Genomic DNA, 24,136 nt, shown 5'->3' on the forward strand with positions numbered 1-24,136 from the left:
GATATTAATATACAATCATGAAATCAAAATGGAATATGATAGAGGTTCAGCAGTAAATATTGTTAATGCAACAATATGGAATAAAATTGGGAGGCTAAAACTTAGAATGGCTAGAGCTCCAACTACATATGGAAATAATAGAATAAAAATCATGGGCGAAGCTTATGTAAAAGTGCAGTTAGATGATAAAATAAAATGGCTTCCGTTATTAGCTACAAAAACAAATGATGCTGTTTAGATTTCCATGGATTATAGAATTTGATCTATCGTTACCAACAAATATATAAGTTAATATGATCAACAATAAATAAAATAATAATGATAATGTGAATATTGACAAACTATATAAAGAATACGCTCCAGTGTTTTACAATAAATTAGGATTAATAAAAAATGTCGAACCAGTAAAGCTACAATTGGTAGAAAATTCAAAACCAATTGCACTGCCAACTAGAAGAATACCTTTGCCTTTAAAAGTAGAAATTGAAAATGAACTAAAACGTTTGGAAGAAAATAACATAATAAAGAAAATAGATCCATCAACAACAAGAGTGACCTGGAGTATTCCAATGGTAGTGGTACGTAAATCTTCAGGTGAACTACGATTATGTGGAGACTTCAAAGTAACATTAAATAAATTTCTACTAAAAGACTCACTTCTACCAACGTTGAAAGAATTAATATCGCTATTGGAAATAAATATATAACATTAGATCTTACAGATGCATATCTACAAATGAGCATTGATGAATATTGTAATTGTGCCTAACCGTTGAATAAAATTCGTTGACAAAAACAGAAAATTTTAAAGTTCCTCACAGTAATTAATTTCCCAAGAGAAAGACTCTTTTTTTTTTAAAAGACACAAACGGAAAAATAAACTTTTTATTAAATTTGAAAAAAAATAAAATAAAAATTAACATATTTTGCCTAAAAAAACGGCCTTTTTATATCTTATAATTAAATAAATAACAAAATAATTCGCTCCCCCAAAATAACAAGACTCATTCTGAGTCTTATCATTCGGAGCCAAATTACTCCGCTAATATTATAAATATAATGACGTTATAAAATAATGTATTCACACAAAAAGAACTAGAATGATTTTACATATATATAAAATAATATATTAAAAAAAACGATAAAGAGCGAAATACGACATCTCCCCCCTTCCCTACTCCAAAGTTCGGGCCAGGGGCAGTAGAGATCTTCCCTAAGTCGGAAATAAATCATTAAGTTTCTGGGTATTCACTCCCAGGTCCAAATATTCCTCATGTGTAATCACTTGCCGTCCCGGCGTCTCCAGAACCATGGGTCGTCTTTGTTGGACCATTACCCCCGTCGGCTCTGGTCTCCTCTGGGAAGGGATGGACGTCACCTGCATGGTCGTCGATTGCACTGTTGCTGCTTTATCACCTCCCACGTTGGGGTCCCTCCTCCGGGGCACATTGAGTTGTGGGCAATCCCTTCTGACGTGTCCCTCCACTCCACAACCAAAGCACTGCAATCTTGTTTCCCATCGGGGCGCCGGCAACACGCGAGTATCTGTGCTTCAAGCTCTAGGATGGCGCTCGTCCTGTTCACGGGACATCAGTCTCCATTCACTGGCTAAGGGTTCCATATCGTTGCTAATAACCGTGGTCCGCAGCATATGGGTGCCTAAATCTAGATACCTTCAGACATAAAGACTATATATCTACTATTAAAAATATTCCCGTACTTCCTAATCCTCCCCCCCCCCTTTTTTTAACAATCTCGAATTTACTGCCCCATTTCAATATACCCCTTATAATAATTTAGAGCTTACCTATTTGTTATTGGCATAACTACGAACTTCAAAGACGCTGTATACCACTTTGATATTATAAACCCTGGAATGAAAACAATATTTTTACAAGCACTTATACTAACAAGACAAATATTTAAAATAGAAATTTTAATTACAAAAATTATTTTAAAATAATTTTTTTCTTTTAATTCCAAACAAAATTATGTAAGAAAGAAATCTTAATTCAAAATCAAACTATTTAAAAAAAATTTTTTTTTTTTTTAACTCAAAACAAATTATTTACGTTCCCTCTGCCAACCCTCACTCCTTTCTAAGACATCATTTTGCTATCTAACCATAATTTTCGGAAAAGAATAATTTTCTTTTTCATAAGAAACCTTGATACTTACTCCCTTATTTTCTTATCAAGAAACAATCTTATTCCTTATATGAAACCTGTGGACTTCTTTGAGTTTGACCGGAAAGAGTATTTCTTGGTAGTTGACGCATACTCCAAGTGGATAGAGTTTGAGGTTGTAGGTGGATTAACAACGAAAATCGTGGTCAGAAAGTTGAAAAATTTATGGGAGAAGTTTGGAGTGGCCAAAGTAATTGTGTCCGATGGAGGTCCGGCCTTTAGTAGTGAAGGGTTCGGGAGGTCTTGTGTGGAAAGTGGGGCGAAACATGTGCTGGCGCCGCCTTACCATCCGAGCTCGAATGGTCAGGCGGAGCGGATGGTGGGAATTGTAAAGAGTTGGTTGAGGAAGGCCAAATTTGGAGGAAGTGAAGTATGGGTATCGGTCGCTTATTATAATAATAGCAGGAAAGGGACGGAGTTGTCGCCGTCTGAGAAATTTTTGGGTCGGAGAACGTGGACTGATATGGATGCATTGAAACCAGGGAAAGAGAAGGATGGGGAAAGGATTGAACAGGAAAATGATGGAAAATTTGAGATAGGCCACACAGTGTGGGCAAGAATGTATGGGAGCGAAAAGAAATGGGAATCGGGAGTAGTGGTCGAAAAAATGGGTAGAATGCTGTGCCGTATAAGGTTCCCGGATGAAAGAATAAGGGTCCGACATGCTGACCAGCTGAGGAAGGGAATCGAACCAGGGCAGTTGAGTTCCGGGGAAGTCGAGCCGGGGCAGCTGGAGTCCTAGGGGCAAGAACGGAAATAAAAGGGCAGTGAATGACCAAAAGTTTTTATTATTTTTTTCAAGGTCATTGCAAAATCAACGGGTTCCTCTTTTCCAGGAAAAAAAGAAGAGATGGTATGCAATCTTATGCGTATTGATTTTATACATATAAATATATTCCTGCTTAAGAATTTTTTTTAATCGCTTATAAGTCATAAAAATATGGTATATATCTTATATTTTTTTTATCTACCAATATTAATGTTAGTGAATATGTTTCTACTTACATCAATTTTTTTTGTAGATCTCATAAATATATAAGAAAAATATGATGATTATATCCTAAGCCTAATTAGTGCACTCATTTTTATTTCGCCAATCAATTTAATCTTAGTCAAAATTATATATTTATTTTATATAGTGTTATATCGTTTTTATTTTATTGACGGATTTATTTTTGTAGAAACTTTCCAAGAAATAGGACCCGAATAAATGGTAAATAGTAGCACCCACGTATTGAAATAATTTGTTTGTAAATATAATGGGAAGGGTGAGTAAGCGGTGAGGGTTGTAGGTAATTTTCTTTTTCTGATAGTTTTTGTAAAAGTAAAAAAAATAAAGGAAATAAGGTATTGATCATTAAGAGTAAGATTGATTTGGGTTTACGTAAGAAAAACATTACTTTATAGCGTTTTCTTTTTCTGATAATTCGTGTAAAAGCTTTAAAAAAAAATTTAAAAAAAATTAATCGTTAATAGTAAAATTAATTTGATTTAAGTTAAGTTAAGAAAAACATACTTCATAGTAAAATGGTTTATGGTTGTTGAGAAAGAAAATTGTTTTTTTTTATTTGGTTTATGTTTCGAAAATTTTTTTTTGTGAAGTTGTTTATATGTTTGAAGATTGTTTTTCTATAAAGTGTAATGTATGTGAGATGGGTGGAAGAGGGAGTTGTTAAGAAAATTATATTAATATTAAGGAAATTGAATTAAATGGAGCAATATGTGATTTATAAAAAAAAGGGGGGAACAATAAAAGTCTAATTTTGAGGTAAAATTCTATGTTGAATTAGGATTTTTTTTTTTCGTAAAGAATAATTCAGTTAGTATAATATCAAAGGAGTTGGATTTATTTTTTTTAAAGGTCGCAATAACATACCTGTAACGAACAAGTTAGTTATGAATTATTTGAGATTTTTGTTTTGTGCATTAAATGGTTAAGGAGTCGTTTTTTTAGGTTGTAAGATATTTGAAATAATTTAAGGTAAATTTATTTGATCTAAAAGTAATTTGGTATATAAAATGGTGTAAAGTAAGAATTGGAAAGTGTTTACCTTTGTTTTTAAAGTGAATGGGAATAGGTTTTTGAGAATAACCATGAGAATAGGATGTAAAAAAAAATATAAACGAATATGTATGTTAATGTCTTGTATTTATGTTATAATAAATGAGATTGTTTTTTTTTGGGAAAGAGAAATATTTTTTTTTTTATTTTTTTTTAGAGAGGAATAGAAAAATGATTTATGGTAGGTGTGAGATAAAAAGGGAACGGGAATAGTTAGTTTGTAGTTGAGTTTGTCAATGTTTCATATAAGGAATAAGATTGTTTCTTGATAAGAAAATAAGAGAAAATAGTAATGTAAGAATCAAGGTTTCTTATGAAAAAGAAAATTATTCTTTTCCGAAAATTATGGTTAGATAGCAAAATGATGTCTTAGAAAGGAGTGAGGGTTGGCAGAAGGAACGTAAATAATTTGTTTTGAGTTAAAAAAAATTTAGTTAAAGATTTTTTTTCTGGAAAATAGTTTGATTTTGAATTAAGATTTCTTTCTTACATAATTTTGTTTGGAATTAAAAGAAAAAGATTGTTTTTTTGTAATTAAAATTTCTATTTTAAATATTTGTCTTGTTAGTATAAGTGCTTGTAAAAATATTGTTTTCATTCCGGGGTTTATAATATCAAAGTGGTATACAGCGTCTTTGAAGTTCGTAGTTATGCTAATAACAAATAGGTAAGCTCTAAATTATTATAAGGGGTATATTGAAATGGGGCAGTAAATTCGAGATTGTTAAAAAAAAAAGGGGGGAAGAGAGGATTAGGAAGTACGGGAATATTTTTAATAGTAGATATAAGGGAGTAAATGTTAAGAAAATTTTATTAATATTAAGGAAATTGAATTAAATGGAGCAATATGTGATTTATAAAAAAAAGGGGGAACAAGAAAAGTTTAATTTTGAGGTAAAATTCTATGTTGAATTAAGATTTTTTTTTTCGTAAAGAATAATTCAGTTAGTATAATATCAAAGGAGTTGGATTTATTTTTTTTTAAAGGTCGCAATAACATACCTGTAACGAACAAGTTAGTTATGAATTATTTGAGATTTTTGTTTTGTGCATTAAATGGTTAAGGAGTCGTTTTTTTTAGGTTGTAAGATATTTGAAATAATTTAAGTCAAATTTATTTGATCTAAAAGTAATTTGGTATATAAAATGGTGTAAAGTAAGAATTGGAAAGTGTTTACCTTTGTTTTTAAAGTGAATGGGAATAGGTTTTTGAGAATAACCATGAGAATAGGATGTAAAAAAAAATATAAACGAATATGTATGTTAATGTCTTGTATTTATGTTATAATAAATGAGATTGTTTTTTTTTGGGAAAGAGAAATATTTTTTTTTTTATTTTTTTTTAGAGAACAACGGAAATGTGGTCAGAAAGTTGAAAAATTTATGGGCGAAGTTGAGTGGCCAAAGTAATTGTGTCCGATGGAGGTCCGGCCTTTAGTAGTGAAGGGTTCGGGAGGTTTTGTGTGGAAAGTGGGGCGAAACATGTGCTGGCGCCGCCTTACCATCCGAGCTCGAATAGTCAGGCGGAGCGGATGGCGGGAATTGTAAAGAGTTGGTTGAGGAAGGCCAAATTTGGAGGAAGTGAAGTATGGGTATCGGTCGCTTATTATAATAATAGCAGGAAGGGGACGGAGTTGTCGCCGTCTGAGAAATTTTTGGGTCGGAGAACGTGGACTGATATGGATGCATTGAAACCAGGGAAAGAGAAGGAAGGGGAAAGGATTGAACAGGAAAATGGTGGAAAATTTGAGATAGGCCACAGAGTGTGGGCAAGAATGTATGAGAGCGAAAAGAAATGGGAATCGGGAGTAGTGGTCGAAAAAATGGGTAGAATGCTGTGCCGTATAAGGTTCCCGGATGGAAGAATAAGGGTCCGACATGCTGACCAGCTGAGGAAGGGAATCGATCAGGGCAGTTGAGTTCCGGGGAAGTCGAGCCGGGGCAGCTGGAGTCCTAGGGGCAAGAACGGAAATAAAAGGGCAGTGAATGACCAAAAGTTTTTATTATTTTTTTTCAAGGTCATTGCAAAATCAACGGGTTCCTCTTTTCCAGGAAAAAAAGAAGAGATGGTATGCAATCTTATGCGTATTGATTTTATACATATAAATATATTCCTGCTTAAGAATTTTTTTTAATCGCTTATAAGTCATAAAAATATGGTATTCTTATATTTTTTTTATCTACCAATATTAATGTTAGTGAATATGTTTCTACTTACATCAATTTTTTTTGTAGATCTCATAAATATATAAGAAAAATATGATGATTATATCCTAAGCCTAATTAGTGCACTCATTTTTATTTCGCCAATCAATTTAATCTTAGTCAAAATTATATATTTATTTTATATAGTGTTATATCGTTTTTATTTTATTGACGGATTTATTTTTGTAGAAACTTTCCAAGAAATAGGACCCGAATAAATGGTAAATAGTAGCACCCACGTATTGAAATAATTTGTTTGTAAATATAATGGGAAGGGTGAGTAAGCGGTGAGGGTTGTAGGTAATTTTCTTTTTCTGATAGTTTTTGTAAAAGTAAAAAAAATAAAGGAAATAAGGTATTAATCATTAAGAGTAAGATTGATTTGGGTTTACGTAAGAAAAACATTACTTTATAGCGTTTTCTTTTTCTGATAATTCGTGTAAAAGCTTTAAAAAAAAATTTAAAAAAAATTAATCGTTAATAGTAAAATTAATTTGATTTAAGTTAAGTTAAGAAAAACATACTTCATAGTAAAATGGTTTATGGTTGTTGAGAAAGAAAATTGTTTTTTTTTATTTGGTTTATGTTTCGAAAATTTTTTTTTGTGAAGTTGTTTATATGTTTGAAGATTGTTTTTCTATAAAGTGTAATGTATGTGAGATGGGTGGAAGAGGGAGTTGTTAAGAAAATTATATTAATATTAAGGAAATTGAATTAAATGGAGCAATATGTGATTTATAAAAAAAAGGGGGGAACAATAAAAGTCTAATTTTGAGGTAAAATTCTATGTTGAATTAGGATTTTTTTTTTTCGTAAAGAATAATTCAGTTAGTATAATATCAAAGGAGTTGGATTTATTTTTTTTAAAGGTCGCAATAACATACCTGTAACGAACAAGTTAGTTATGAATTATTTGAGATTTTTGTTTTGTGCATTAAATGGTTAAGGAGTCGTTTTTTTAGGTTGTAAGATATTTGAAATAATTTAAGGTAAATTTATTTGATCTAAAAGTAATTTGGTATATAAAATGGTGTAAAGTAAGAATTAGAAAGTGTTTACCTTTGTTTTTAAAGTGAATGGGAATAGGTTTTTGAGAATAACCATGAGAATAGGATGTAAAAAAAAATATAAACGAATATGTATGTTAATGTCTTGTATTTATGTTATAATAAATGAGATTGTTTTTTTTTGGGAAAGAGAAATATTTTTTTTTTTATTTTTTTTTAGAGAGGAATAGAAAAATGATTTATGGTAGGTGTGAGATAAAAAGGGAACGGGAATAGTTAGTTTGTAGTTGAGTTTGTCAATGTTTCATATAAGGAATAAGATTGTTTCTTGATAAGAAAATAAGAGAAAATAGTAATGTAAGAATCAAGGTTTCTTATGAAAAAGAAAATTATTCTTTTCCGAAAATTATGGTTAGATAGCAAAATGATGTCTTAGAAAGGAGTGAGGGTTGGCAGAAGGAACGTAAATAATTTGTTTTGAGTTAAAAAAAATTTAGTTAAAGATTTTTTTTCTGGAAAATAGTTTGATTTTGAATTAAGATTTCTTTCTTACATAATTTTGTTTGGAATTAAAAGAAAAAGATTGTTTTTTTGTAATTAAAATTTCTATTTTAAATATTTGTCTTGTTAGTATAAGTGCTTGTAAAAATATTGTTTTCATTCCGGCGTTTATAATATCAAAGTGGTATACAGCGTCTTTGAAGTTCGTAGTTATGCTAATAACAAATAGGTAAGCTCTAAATTATTATAAGGGGTATATTGAAATGGGGCAGTAAATTCGAGATTGTTAAAAAAAAAAGGGGGGAAGAGAGGATTAGGAAGTACGGGAATATTTTTAATAGTAGATATAAGGGAGTAAATGTTAAGAAAATTTTATTAATATTAAGGAAATTGAATTAAATGGAGCAATATGTGATTTATAAAAAAAAGGGGGAACAAGAAAAGTTTAATTTTGAGGTAAAATTCTATGTTGAATTAAGATTTTTTTTTTCGTAAAGAATAATTCAGTTAGTATAATATCAAAGGAGTTGGATTTATTTTTTTTTAAAGGTCGCAATAACATACCTGTAACGAACAAGTTAGTTATGAATTATTTGAGATTTTTGTTTTGTGCATTAAATGGTTAAGGAGTCGTTTTTTTTAGGTTGTAAGATATTTGAAATAATTTAAGTCAAATTTATTTGATCTAAAAGTAATTTGGTATATAAAATGGTGTAAAGTAAGAATTGGAAAGTGTTTACCTTTGTTTTTAAAGTGAATGGGAATAGGTTTTTGAGAATAACCATGAGAATAGGATGTAAAAAAAAATATAAACGAATATGTATGTTAATGTCTTGTATTTATGTTATAATAAATGAGATTGTTTTTTTTTGGGAAAGAGAAATATTTTTTTTTTTATTTTTTTTTAGAGAACAACGGAAATGTGGTCAGAAAGTTGAAAAATTTATGGGCGAAGTTGAGTGGCCAAAGTAATTGTGTCCGATGGAGGTCCGGCCTTTAGTAGTGAAGGGTTCGGGAGGTTTTGTGTGGAAAGTGGGGCGAAACATGTGCTGGCGCCGCCTTACCATCCGAGCTCGAATAGTCAGGCGGAGCGGATGGCGGGAATTGTAAAGAGTTGGTTGAGGAAGGCCAAATTTGGAGGAAGTGAAGTATGGGTATCGGTCGCTTATTATAATAATAGCAGGAAGGGGACGGAGTTGTCGCCGTCTGAGAAATTTTTGGGTCGGAGAACGTGGACTGATATGGATGCATTGAAACCAGGGAAAGAGAAGGAAGGGGAAAGGATTGAACAGGAAAATGGTGGAAAATTTGAGATAGGCCACAGAGTGTGGGCAAGAATGTATGAGAGCGAAAAGAAATGGGAATCGGGAGTAGTGGTCGAAAAAATGGGTAGAATGCTGTGCCGTATAAGGTTCCCGGATGGAAGAATAAGGGTCCGACATGCTGACCAGCTGAGGAAGGGAATCGATCAGGGCAGTTGAGTTCCGGGGAAGTCGAGCCGGGGCAGCTGGAGTCCTAGGGGCAAGAACGGAAATAAAAGGGCAGTGAATGACCAAAAGTTTTTATTATTTTTTTTCAAGGTCATTGCAAAATCAACGGGTTCCTCTTTTCCAGGAAAAAAAGAAGAGATGGTATGCAATCTTATGCGTATTGATTTTATACATATAAATATATTCCTGCTTAAGAATTTTTTTTAATCGCTTATAAGTCATAAAAATATGGTATTCTTATATTTTTTTTATCTACCAATATTAATGTTAGTGAATATGTTTCTACTTACATCAATTTTTTTTGTAGATCTCATAAATATATAAGAAAAATATGATGATTATATCCTAAGCCTAATTAGTGCACTCATTTTTATTTCGCCAATCAATTTAATCTTAGTCAAAATTATATATTTATTTTATATAGTGTTATATCGTTTTTATTTTATTGACGGATTTATTTTTGTAGAAACTTTCCAAGAAATAGGACCCGAATAAATGGTAAATAGTAGCACCCACGTATTGAAATAATTTGTTTGTAAATATAATGGGAAGGGTGAGTAAGCGGTGAGGGTTGTAGGTAATTTTCTTTTTCTGATAGTTTTTGTAAAAGTAAAAAAAATAAAGGAAATAAGGTATTAATCATTAAGAGTAAGATTGATTTGGGTTTACGTAAGAAAAACATTACTTTATAGCGTTTTCTTTTTCACTCTATCCACTTGGAGTATGCGTCAACTACCAAGAAATATTCTTTCCGGTCAAACTCAAAGAAGTCTACGTGCACCCTCTCCCAAGGACTCGAAGCTTTCGGCTATGTACTCTTTTTATCCCTCGCAGGCATACTGGCCCAGGTATTACAAATGACACATTGTTTAGCCAGCTTTTCTATTTCCTCATTCATTCCCGGCCACCATAGATATTCGCGACCCCATTGTTTCATCCGTTCTACTCCCTGATGCCCCGCATACAACATTGCCATTCCGGCTTCTCTCAGCCTGCTAGGTACAACCGCTCTATTTCCCCGTACTACACAATCATCCAATACGGTTAATTCTTTTCCTACATTCTGGTATCTTTCATCTCCCTCTTGCCATAGCCTACGCCCCATTATACACTCCTTTACTCGACACAGATCTCTGTCTTTTAATGTTGAAGCCCGAATTTCCTCCTAGTTCACGGGACCACCTTTTAAAATTCTCGACATCGCCCTTACCATAGCCATCTCTCTTTGTTCCTCCACCATTTCACTGTTGTCCTCAACTTCCTCACCTGCCCCACATCTCGACATAATGTCCGGCAAGTAGATTTTACGTTCCCTTCTATACTTCAACGTTAAATCAAAGCTACCCACCAATAACAACAACCGCTGCAACCGCGGAGACATCATCAGCTCCTTGTTATCCTTTTTGAACAAATTTATCAAAGGTTTGTGATCCGTATATACCACAAACCTTCGCCCAATTAAATACTCTCTGCACTTGGTCAGCCCAAAAATCACTGCCAAAGCCTCCTGTTCTATGAGAATATCTCGTTTCCGCATTCCGAAACAGTCTGGAGAAAAACAACAATGGCTTCTCTATCCCATCTATCTCATGTAATAAAGCCCCCCCCCCCCACGACTTTACTGGACGCATCTACCACAAGAATCACCTCCATCTCGTTGTTGAAACATACCAAAATTGGCTCCTCCCCAATTTTCCTTTTCAGACCCTCAAACGCGACATCCTGTTCATCGCCCCACTCAAACCTTACCCCCGTTTTTAATAACTTGTAAACGGCGCTGCTATTTCGGCGAAATTCTCAACAAACCGATGATAGTAATTTACCAGGCCTTATCATACTTCCAATTCCCACCATATATTTATCCAAGGGCCGTACCTCCACTCCATTTATTCGATGCCCCAAATAGACAACTTCCATTACCCCAAATATACCTTTCTCTCTACTTGCACGCAACCCCTTCTCTCGTATCCTCTGAAACACCTCTTCCCGCCTTCTATTGTGCTGCTCCGGCGTTACCCCTGTTATCAACACATCATCCATGTAATAAAATACCCCCTCCAAACCCTGAAACACGGCCGCCATAGTCCGTGAAATATGGGCGCTGAAACGCTCAACCCGAACGGCAACCTCCTAAAGGCAAACAATCCCTTCGGAGTAGTTATCGTTAACAATTTTTGCATCTCCTTCCTTACCCGCAACTGAAAATATGCTTTCGAAAAATTCACTTTCGAAAAATATTTCCCCCCTTTCAAACTAGCCAATATTTCCTCAATCCTGGGTAACGGATATTTCACCTCCACCACCCATGGATTCACCGTTACCCGAAAATCTGCACATAAACGCAAACTCCCATTGGCCTTTTTAAAGGGTACCAAAGGCGTCGCCCACTCACTGTACTCAACCGGGCCCACTATTCCCTCTTTTACCCAACGATCCAACTCTCTCTCTAGCTCTTGCCTCAATTCAAAAGGTACTCGCCGAACCGCACAATATTTCGGAATGCATCCATCCTTCATCCGTATTTCCACCTCATAATCTCTTAAACAACCCAACTCCTCATTAAAAATTTCCTTATACTCCCTGGTCAACCGCTCTACTTCCTTCTTCAGACATTTCAATTCCTTCTCCGACCTCTCCGGTCCTCTTCCCTCATTTACTTGCTCCTGTATCTTCTCGCACGGTAATTCCCCATTCCCTACACCTCGAACAGGTTGTATCATTTCCTCCTCCCTCATCGTCAACTTCCCTCTTCCATTTTTCCCAACATAAGATATTCCCTTACCGCGTCTATACTATCTTTCACTGTTATTCCCTCACTTTCACCCCAATACAGGGAATAGCCCTCATCCATTTCGATGTTATCCCTTCCTTCTCTCCACACCGCCATACCCTCCGGCTCTATTTCCTCCCATTCATCCATCACTGTTTTCATGATCACTTCTCTACCCTCGCTATCTATGGGGACAAACACACCCCATCTCGCAAATACTCCCCAAAAATTATATTCCGGACCAATTTTCGTGATCCAATCCCATCCCAAAACGGTTTCTACCCTCCGATCCATTATCCATAAATCTAACACAATTAACTCTCCACTAAATACATCTCCGATCTTTACTCGACCCATTACCGTCATTTCCGACCCATCAAACTGCCTCACACAAATCTCCTCTTGACTTATAACACCTTTCGGCGATAACTTGCGATATTCCTCATATCCCATCACTGATATAGCCGCTCCCGTATCAAACAACATTGATACTGTTAAATTTCGAAGTTTTTGGTATGATTAGAAAGGTAAGTATTAATATTCCAATTCTATTAATCCAAACTATGTAGAAAAAAAATAATGAATTTTCGATTCACAAAATACGGGTTTAAATATGTTAACAGATTAATATTCACAAATAAAAAAAAATTAATATTCAAAAAAATTTTATATGTAAAATTAAGATAAACAATAATATTCTCCGTACATTCAAGTTCGTTAAGGATAATTTTAATATTCATCTCTCATTTTAATATTCAAATCATAAAATAAAAAAAATCTTTTTTTTCATAACTTTAACACCTTTTCACTTCGACTTGATTCTACCACTCATAAACTGCTACCTTGTCCTCCCATCGGTTCCTCCTCCTGTACTGCTAATATGTTATTGTCTGCGCTAATCGTGGGACACCTCCGTAAAATATGATCTCCCCCACAATACCAACACGACATTCTTCTTCGTGTTCCCCAATCCCGTTCTCTTCTACGATTGAATGACCAACCTGCGGGTCTGTCTACCGTCATATCTCCATACCTGGTCTGCGCCTCTTCTCTGGCTGCGTCTACCCACCTTCTAGATTCTGCCGATCCATCAACCATCCTAATTTCTATCTTAATAATAAAGTTGCCCACCCGAACATACGAAGCCATCTATATTGGACTTAAGCTAAAAATATACTATATATTATCATTTATTTATCTCATATAATTCACCTACTTCCTAATTCTAAATACTCATAATTATTCTCGTACTAACTTATACCTCTCTCATTCTCTCTTACCTTATTTCAGATGTAATATCAAATTGTTCATCCCTTCAGCTGACCTATTCCACTAATTGTGTACATCATACGTCAACATTATGATTATCATAACTCTCACAGACTTGTTACAAAAACAAATCAGTTATTATCATAACTCTCACAGACTTGTTACAAAAACAAATCAGTTAAGTCTATCATTATTCCCAACATCATGATTCTCATAACTCTCGCAGACTTGTTAAAAAACAAATCAATTATGTCTATCAGCATTCCCAACATCATGATTCTCATAACTCTCGCAGACTTGTTAAAAAACAAATCAATCATGTCTATCAGCCAGGGGCCTTGCTAGCCTTTACAATCTCAGGGGGCTCAGCTAAAAAAAAATTTATGGGGGGTGATTTCTAAAAATAATATTTTTTAATACAAAATCTATTTATTACAGTATAAAATATTTTCGATTGCTGATATAAAAAATTTTTATAAAAAAGGTTAATTAATTCATACATATGCCTCAATTGATAATGGTTTTTAAAAACCACATAAGGAAATATAATTCTAGCAAGTTACATTGACAAAAGGTCATGACACTCACGATGATAACCCAGATCAGAATTTATTATGTTAGATAAATTGATAAAACAAAAACAGTAAAATTCTTTAGAAGAAATTATGCAAATATATTGAAGTTTTGAGTTATTTACACGGCAAGGATGCCATATTAGAAATGAAACATTATTTAACTATAAAATAAGAACCAGAGTGTTATGATGAAAGTAATTAATATTTTAAATATTATTGTCGCACCACCTCTAGTTGGTTTATTATATCTTAAAATAATAATAGATTGTAATAATATCAATATTCGTATTAAAAATTTAACTCAAAACTGTTTTTCAAAGAAGAAAAAATAGCTTTCCTAAAAACACGTAAAAAAAGAGAAGAAAAGATATCTAATTTATTACATCCATTGTGGGATGAATAATAAGAAGTTTAATTTTAATAATATATTTAATAAAAAGATGGCGTTAAATAATTCAATGCAAATTGTAACTTATTATTATTATCAAAATCATTATTATTAAGATTTTAAAATTATTAACTGTAATATATTATATAACTGTCAAATATGTCTGTAAAGGTGGCATTTTACCTAATATTTTACAAATAATAATATATTATAAAGGATTATAAACTATTTATCTACTTACTTTTTATAAATAAATATCTTATACTCATTTGGATTTGGACCTTGAAGATAATTTTAGAAAGAGACATGATAATTAAAATTAATAGTCAAAATATAGTTGATTAGTGATTTTGAACTCGGCTAATTACAATATTAAATTTGTTAATTTTCAATTAAAAAATGATTATATTTATTTAATTAAGGTTATATAATAATTTAAATAATAAAAGTCAATTAAGCTTCAACTGTTAATTCTAATTTAATATTTAGTGAGTGATATTGATATATTTTTAACACAGAATTTCATTGCAAGTTGACAGAGTGAACATATAATTTATATGTAAAATCTAATCTAATAATTAAAATAGTATTCATATAATAAAATTTTAGATAGTTTTATTAATTTTTAATAAAATTAAATCTATATATTACTCAATAGAATTATAGAAGGAATCATTCAGGGGGCAATTAAAAAATTTTATTTTTAGTTCAAGGAGATATTAAGGAGCAATTAAAAAAAATTTTTTTGCTTCAGGGGGCTATTCAAATTTTTCAGAGGGCTCGAGCCCCTGCGAGCCCCCTCCTAGCGACGCCACTGCTATCAGCATTCCCAACATCATGATTCTCATAACTCTCTCAGACTTGTTAAAAAACAAATCAATTATGTCTATCAGCATTCCCAACATCAAGATTATCATAACTCTCGCAGACTTGTTAAAAAACAAATCAATTATGTCAATCAGCATTCCCAACATCAAGATTATCATAACTCTCGCAGACTTGTAACAAAACAAATCAATTACGTCTATCAGCATTCCCAAATCAAAGCAATTTAATCTATTCACACCGTCTTTTATTCCTAACTTAGACACCTAGGTCTTAATTGTTTAATATGCCTCGAAACTAATCCTAATCTTTCTTCAATTTCTACCTCCACCTTCTTTCTTCCTATATTCTTCTTCACTATACCTTTCCCCCATTTAACTGGGCCATCAAAAAGTAGTATTCAAACTAGGCTTCCGATCTTAAATCTATCATTAATTATAACTTCTTTCTGTTCTATTCTTTCTTTCAGAAAATCTAATTCAGTTCTAGTTTTTCTACTTAAAAATATCTCTGCTGGTGAGTATCATTTGCTTCTCTTGGTATTGTTGTACGCTAATAGTAATAACCACCATTTTCCTTCTCCATATTTTTCCTTTTTTAACCAACTCTTAACTAGAGCTACCATTCTCTCCGCTTGTCCCTTATTTCTTGGGTAATGTGGTGGTGCTAATAAATGCTCAATCTTCCATATATCACAAAATTTGTCAAATTCTCTGCCTATAAATGCTGGACCACCATCTGATAAAGGTCTTCATTAATCCATATTTACTTACATAGTCTTTTACCCTATTTAATGCTACTTTCGTCGACAGACCAGATACCTGTTGACAATCTATCCATTTTGAACCCGCATCTACCATTATAAAATATTTCTTCCTTTCATATTCTAAAAAATCTACGTGTATTCTTTCACATGGTACATCTGTCTCTGGCCATTTGTCTCCCCTAACTTTTGCAGGTACATTCGCACACTTATTACATGTTTCACAACTCTTAGCTAATTCTTCAATTTCATTATTCATTCTGGGCCACCAAATGTATTCCTTTGCCTTATTCTTCATTCTTTCTATGCCCTGATGTCCTGTATGTACGGCTGCTAACATGTCTTTCCTTAACCTACTTGGTATCACTAAACGATATCCTCTCATTAAACAAATTCACTTCTACTGTTTTTAAAGGCCTGGTCTCTACCTTCCCATTCTTTATCTCCCTTCAAACATAATTCTCATTACTTCTTCATCCTGCTGGGAAATCTTGTCTACTAGCTCTAAAGTTATCGGCCTTTCGCTTGTGTCTACCTTTAAAGCTCTTATCACATTACTATTTAGTTCCTCTTCTTCACTATATTCTAAACCATTTATTATTGGCTCTATTTCCTTGTCTTCCAAGTCCTTATCACATAATCTCGATAATATATCTGGTAAACAATTTTGTTTACCCGCTCTGAATCTTATTTCGAAATCAAAATTCCCTAACAACATAAGCCATTTCTGTAACCTTGGTAACATCATCAACTCCTTATTATCTCTTTTAAAAAGCCCTACCAGCGGTTTGTGATCCGTATATAACAAAAATCTTCGGCCTAACAAATACTCTCTACATTTGGTTAAACCAAACTTGACTGCTAAGGCTTCCCTTTCTATAGTTGAATAATTTCTTTCAGCCCTATTAAACTATCTGGACACCAATAAAATCGGTCTTTCTACATTATCAACTATTTGTGATAACGCTCCTCCTATACCTTCATTAGATGCGTCCACTGCTAAAACAATATCTAATTCCTCATTAAAGCAATTCAACATAGGTTTCTCTACCAACTTTATTTTCAATTTTTTAAAACTTTCTTCCTGTGCTGCTCCCCACTCAAACCTTTTATTTTTCTTTAATAGACTCTATAATGGTGTAACAATTTCAGCAAAATCTTGAATAAAACGATGGTAATAATTTGTAGCTCCTAAAAACGACTGTAATTCAGACTTATTATTTGGCGCTCTCATGGTTACTATCTTGTCTATATTCTTGGCAATCGGAGTAATTACGTTTCCTTTTATAAAATGTTGTAAGTACTTTATTTCTCTTATTCCGAAAACGCTTTTCTTCATATTAGCTTTTAAACCATTCTCTAATATTATATCTAACACCTTAACTAATCTAGAATTATGTTCTTCTTCAGTTCTACCTGATATTAAAACATCATCTAAATAATACATAATTCCCTTTAATCCTTGAAATAAAGAAGTCATTGTTCTCTGAAATATCGCAGCCGAAACTTTCAAACCGAATGGTAAGCGACAAAATGCAAATAATCCTCTATACGTCGTAATTGTCAACATCTTACTCGTGCTCTTGTTCACTTTAATCTGTAAATAAGCGTTAGAAAAATCAATCTTCGAAAAAATTGTTGCTCCTTCTAGATTTGCCAATAATTGCTTTATCTCGGTAATGGATAACTAACTGTGCCAATCCATGGATTTAACGAAACTCTATAATCTATGCATAATTTTAAACTATTATCTGCTTTTCTAATGGGGACTAACGGTGTCGCCCACTCGCTATGCACTATAGGTCGTATTATGTCTTCTTTTAACCATTTATTTAATTCCTTATCGACTTCTTTTAACCAAGAAAAAGGCAATCTCCTTACTCCACAAAATTTAGGCTGGTAATTTTCTAATAATTTTATATTTACTTCAACATCTTTTAGTGTCCCTAACTCTTCTTTAAAAACCTCCAAGTATTGATCTACAATCATACTTATTTCATGGCTGTATTTATTTTCTATAATCTCCTCCTGTTCTACTGTCTTCTTAATTATCTGTTTGTTGATTTCAACGGGTGTTACCTCTAAAGACTTTATATCTCTTGAAATCTTATTCTCTTTGTCTCTATATTTAATCAAAAACTCTGGTGTTCGATTTCTAAGTTGATCGAGAACTATTTTTTGTTTATCTTCTATACTAGGTAACTTAAATTTATCGACATCACTCTTTATTATTTCACTATTTACATCATTACATACAGAGATAGTCTCAAAAAAATTCCACCAATTATGAACCGGACCTATCGTTCTTATATCGCACCATCCTAAAATTGGCTCAACCTTCAACGTAGTTATCCATAAATTTATTGACTCCTGGTAACCTTATCCTATAATAACCTAAAATTTTCACAACACTACCATCTATTTGTTTGGCTCTTTTCTTTTTCACAACAAATTCTTCTTCTGGCCAAAATCTCATAAAATCCTTAATACTCATCAAGCTAATTTCAGCTCCTGTATCTAATAAAAAACATATCTCTGCTTCTTCAGCCTTTATCTTGACTCTCGGACATCTATTTTTCATTTAAAAATCCTCTAATTTAATCTTTCGTACGTCTACACAAGTTGAACATTTTATTCTATATATTTCAAAATTCCCACTTTCTATCTTTTTATCTCTCCTTTTACCTATACTTCTATTATTATTACTCAAATTACAATTATCAACATTAAAACACTCATTATCATCACAGGATTTAACATTAACATTAAAATACTTATTCTTACTTGAACTAAAATTATCACCATTAGAAAAATTATTATTATTACAAAATCTTGAATTAAAATTATCAACATTAGAAAAATTATTATTATTACAAAATTTATCATTAAAATTAAAATATCTATTCTTACTTGAATTAAAATTATCAACATTAGAAAAATTATTATTATTACACAATTTATCATTAAAATTAAAATATCTATTCTTACTTGAATTAAAATTATCAACATTAGAAAAATATTATTATTACACAATTTATCATTAAAATTAAAATATCTCTCTCTTAGTCATTTATGGCAATTTTCTTGTGTGTCCCTCTTGGCCACAACTATTGCACCTTAAAATCAAATTGTTTACTCTGCATCTTATCAAATGGCCATTCTTGCCACACCTCGCGCATCTTAGATTCTTCGTTAACTCACATTGGCACGACATGTGGCCCGGCTGACCACAACTATAGCAAATTATCTGCCTGTTATTATCTGTTCTTCTGAAGTTGTCTATATTTCCTTTCTTATCTTCCTCTCTTAATATATTCTTAATATTTTCTAACTCTTTACTCTCTATCTTAACGTAAGTCGTATTTCTTCCTATAATTAAACCTAATATAAAAACCAAAACCATAACCACCAAAATTGTTAACATTATATTTTCTACTAAAAGATTCCTTAAAATAATTTGACTAATGTACATTATAATGAATTTACTAAAACCTTAATAAAAAATATTTAATAATACGACCGAAATTAATTACATAAATAAAACTAACTAATATTATTATACATACATAACAAGAATATGACACTAAATACAAAATCTTTTACCTTAAATACGATGGTATAACCAAATTGACTTTTCTTCACACTTTATTTCTTTTAGCTATAATTGTATTGTATATTAAGACTGAAGATCTGAGGTCCCTGAGTACGTTTACTTCGGACCAGTGTTAAATTTTGAAGTTTTTGGTATGATTAGAAAGGTAAATATTATTCCAATTTTATTAATCCAAACTATGTAGAAAAAAATAATGAATTTTCGATTCACAAAATACGGGTTTTTATATGTTAACAGATTAATATTCACAAATAAAAAAAAATTTATATTCAAAAAAACTTTTATATGTAAAACTAAAATAAACAATAATATTCTCCGTACATTCAAGTTCGTTAAGGATAATTTTAATATTCATCTCTCATTTTAATATTCAAATCATAAAATAAAAAAAATCTTTTTTTTCATAACTTTAACAGATACCACCTTTCCATTTAAATTAAACCATACCCTTGGGCAGGGATCATACACCAAACTCCCTCCTCTCTCTCCTTGCAACCCCCGCATATCCCCTTTGCGTTTCCTTGTCCTCATACTCCCCTCATTCCGTTCCCATCTCCCGGCCGGCATTCTCTTTGCCTTGCTATCATACAGTCACCTCATTTCACAATCCCTCGCTCAATGCCCCTCCTGCTGGCATTTAAAACATATAATTCCGCTCTCTTTAACTACCTCCAGAGTCGTTGCTCCTCTGCCTTTGTTTTCACTTTCTGCCATCCTCACATTAATGGCGCTCGATACTTCTCCCCTCTGCGGAAATCCTCCTCTCGTATTGACATTTCCTACATTACAATTCTCCTTCCGATGGCCAAATCTACCACATCCAGCGTATCTCAATCTGTCTTGCTTACTGGGACAAAACGTCGAAATGTGACCACTCTGGCCACACTCAAAACATTTAATGTCCCGACACTTACTGGCTATATGCCCTTTTATACCACATTTATAACATACAATATCCTTACTGCCCTTCCGTCCTAAACGACCTTGTCAAACCTCCACGACCTCTATATATCTCCATTCTTCCATCTCCACTTTCCTTTCCTTCCCTGCTCCATTTCAAATCCTCATTACTTGCCCATCCTTGCAACATTTCTTGCACCGGCAACCAAATAACTCTTCCATACCTACCTCTTGCCCGTTGTGCCCTTCTATCAACAACGTTTGCCCTCGTATTTTAATACTCCTATTTCGGCGTTCTCTCCTGCCAAAATACAAACTTTCCAACCAAATCAACAATATTATTATCGCCCCCAGTATATTATACTGTACTTCTACATATTTAGTTAATTTGAAACCCTTCATTTATAACACACAAAAATATTATTAATAAACTCATTAAAGGAAAAATATCTCTAAATTAATTAATTTATACTAAATATTCTAACAAAATAAAATATGTATACCAAAATATTAACTACAAAAAGTTAATAATTAACTTAACTAAAAAATCTTAACTACCTGAAGAGTTAAACAATAGGATTCAATTAATAAAATTAACACCGAGACAACACAACAGTACATACCACTTTTAAAATCAACTGTAACCCCCTTTACAATTTTTCTTATCACCGTTACTAACCACGGTACTCTACCGAATTTTCCCACAAAAAAAAATTCCACAGAACCTCTGTGATTTCAACAACAACCACGGTACTCTACCGAATTTTCCCACACAAAAAAAAATATTCCACAGAACCTCTGTGACTTTAAAAATATCAAATTCAATACCACAGTAAAACCACTGTGCCCTTAACCAACGTTAAGTAATCCCTCTTCCTTTTTTTATTAACCTAAAAAAAATATAAGGTCACGGCACTGACGAAAACAGAAAATTTTAAAGTTCCTCAGTGTACTTAATTTCCCAAGAGAAAGACTTTTTTTTTTAAAAGACACAAACGGAAAAATAAACTTTTTATTAAATTTGAAAAAAATAAATAAAAATTAACATATTTTGCCTAAAAAAACGGCCTTTTTATATCTTATAATTAAGTAAATAACAAAATAATTCGCTCCCCCAAAATAACAAGACTCATTCTGAGTCTTATCATTCGGAGCCAAATTACTCCGCCAATATTATAAATATAATGACGTTATAAAATAATATATTCACACAAAAAGAACGAGAATGATTTTACATATATATAAAAATAATATATTTAAAAAAACGATAAAGAGCGAAATACGACAATGAAGAATCGCAAGAATTATTAATAATGGTAACACCAAATGGATACTACCGCTATTTATGATTACCTTTTGGGTTAGCTACAGCACCGATAATATTTCAACGATTTACTGGCTGATTGTAAAGTTACAGCAGTTTATTTAGATGATGTTATAATCACAGGAAAAAATGATACTGAACGTATATAGAATATAAAACAAGTCCTCAAAAAATTACATAATGCGGGATTAAAAGTCAAAACAAGCAAAATAAATTTTATGAAAGAAAAAGTATTGATCAAAGAATACACCCAGATAAACATAAAATAATAGCAATAAAAAAAAATTTAACTCCAAAAGATAGACATGACATAATATCATTTTTAGGTATATTAAACTATTATACACGGTTCATACCAAACTTACATGGAATCTTAACCGAATTACATAATAAAACTAGTAAAAATGTTAAATGGAATTGGACTAAAAAAGATGATGCATTATTTGAAAAAGCAAAAGGAATAGTAACAGAACAAAATTTTATACAATTTTATAAACCGAACCTTGAGTTAATATTAGAAACAAATGTATAACCAAGGATTTGGAGCTGTACTCATGCAAAAATATGATAATGGTAACGAATTCCCAATAGCTTACACCTAGTGTTGTTAATTGGCTTAGCCGAGTCGACTCGAACAGAGTTAGCCGAAAAAAACGAACTCGACCCAAAATATGGGTCTTTTTTTTCGACTCAAACTTGAAGTTTGATTGTTTTTTTCGAATCAGACTTGAAGTTTATTTTTTAAGGCAAATGTGTAAAAATATATTTTGCAAACATGTTAAATTTAAATTTCAGTGAAGATGTACCATAGGAAAGTGACAATTGTCATAATCGTCATTTTGGACTTTTTTCTATTTTTTTTTAGACTAATGGGTAGTAGACATGTTAAATTCAAATTTCAGTGAAGTACCATAACAAGACCTGGAATGGGGAGGGGAGTGTGTGGGGGGGGGGTGTGTAATTTGTCTCCATATATCTTTCAAGGGTAGGCAGTAGAATCCTAGATGATAGAGCATATTAAGTAAATCTTGGCGCGTTGTTAATTTTTTGATGACGCTTACATATTCTAGCAATTGTACTACTAACTCACTGCTATGTTATGTTTATTTATATGCATTTAAAACATATATTCAAATATATATAAATTAATTCAAATCATATTTAGAGAAAATCTATTTCATGTTTTCTTACAATTATAGCTTCATGTCTGTTTTTAATATTTTTAAATTTAGACTTAAACATCTTTGTATAATTTGTTTAATGTTAGATATGCAATTTAAAAAAAATATAATTGTGCATAAAAAAATCAAATTAAAATTTTTTAAATTAAAAAAAAGGGGGGGGGGTGTGAATTTGTATTTTTAAAACATCAAGTTATATCTTAAATGGTCATAATGCTATTCCTTCTACAACCTGACTCCCATACGATTTTGATGAATATTGAAATATACTTCCATTGTGATAAAGGGAATGAAAGGATGGAGGTCTAATTTTTGGAAAAACTTACGAAATATCTCTATAAAGTTAAGGAAAGCTAATAAATTTATTGACTTCATATTATCATCAATCTAGGTCATGGTATGTCTGGGAGTTTGGTAAAATTTTTGAGAACTTTAAATAACATACACAGTCATGAAAGCTAATAAAATGATTTGGCTACTTAAATATCTACTTGAATCCTGTGTCTAGGTTAAAAAGGAGGATTTCTTTGAAAGCGTTTTTACAAAATACCTCGAAAGGATTATCGAAAATTAAATTACATTTTAGTTGACACATTAATCATCAAGTCTTCGGGTCGAAATATAATATTAGCTAATGTAAAGATAACCTCTTTGTTACTTATCCTATTTCCAGGAAGAGGGGTTTCCATTTAAAATCTCTATTTACAAAACTATTTATAAAGTGTCGGGAGTAAAGCGAGAGTATAGAAAAGTAACAGACAAGAACCCGTCTAACACATACGAATTTTAATCTTATACATCAAATTTAGAGAAGAATAGTTCTGTCACGCCATCTGCAACCATGAAAATCACCCCTTTAAAGAACTTTTTTAATCCAGATCCGTCCTAAGTATTCCATAGTACATCCTAAAAGACCCAAATTTGATTTTTTGGCTATAATTCTATGAGTTAGTTAGGCCCATGCAAAACTCGGATCTTATATATTAAGGAAAAAATTAATAATTTGCTTTCCAACATCTCCATTAAAAATTTATATTTTATATTATAAAATCTAGGAATTTATTGGACATTTAGTTC

The 24,136-nt window shown here is 32.1% G+C and overlaps 1 protein-coding gene across 1 annotated transcript in view; it reads right to left on the reverse strand.

Annotated features, from left to right (window-relative positions):
• Positions 1–24,136, reverse strand: part of LOC135931658 (uncharacterized) — a 67,905-nt gene that overhangs the window by 2,560 nt on the left and 41,209 nt on the right. The gene's annotated exons all lie outside the window — the stretch shown is intronic.

The sequence above is a fragment of the Gordionus sp. m RMFG-2023 genome, chromosome 1, assembly GCF_954871325.1.
Source record: "Gordionus sp. m RMFG-2023 chromosome 1, tfGorSpeb1-WG-v2, whole genome shotgun sequence".
In the NCBI taxonomy this organism is placed as follows: Eukaryota; Metazoa; Nematomorpha; class Gordioida; order Chordodea; family Parachordodidae; genus Gordionus; species Gordionus sp. m RMFG-2023.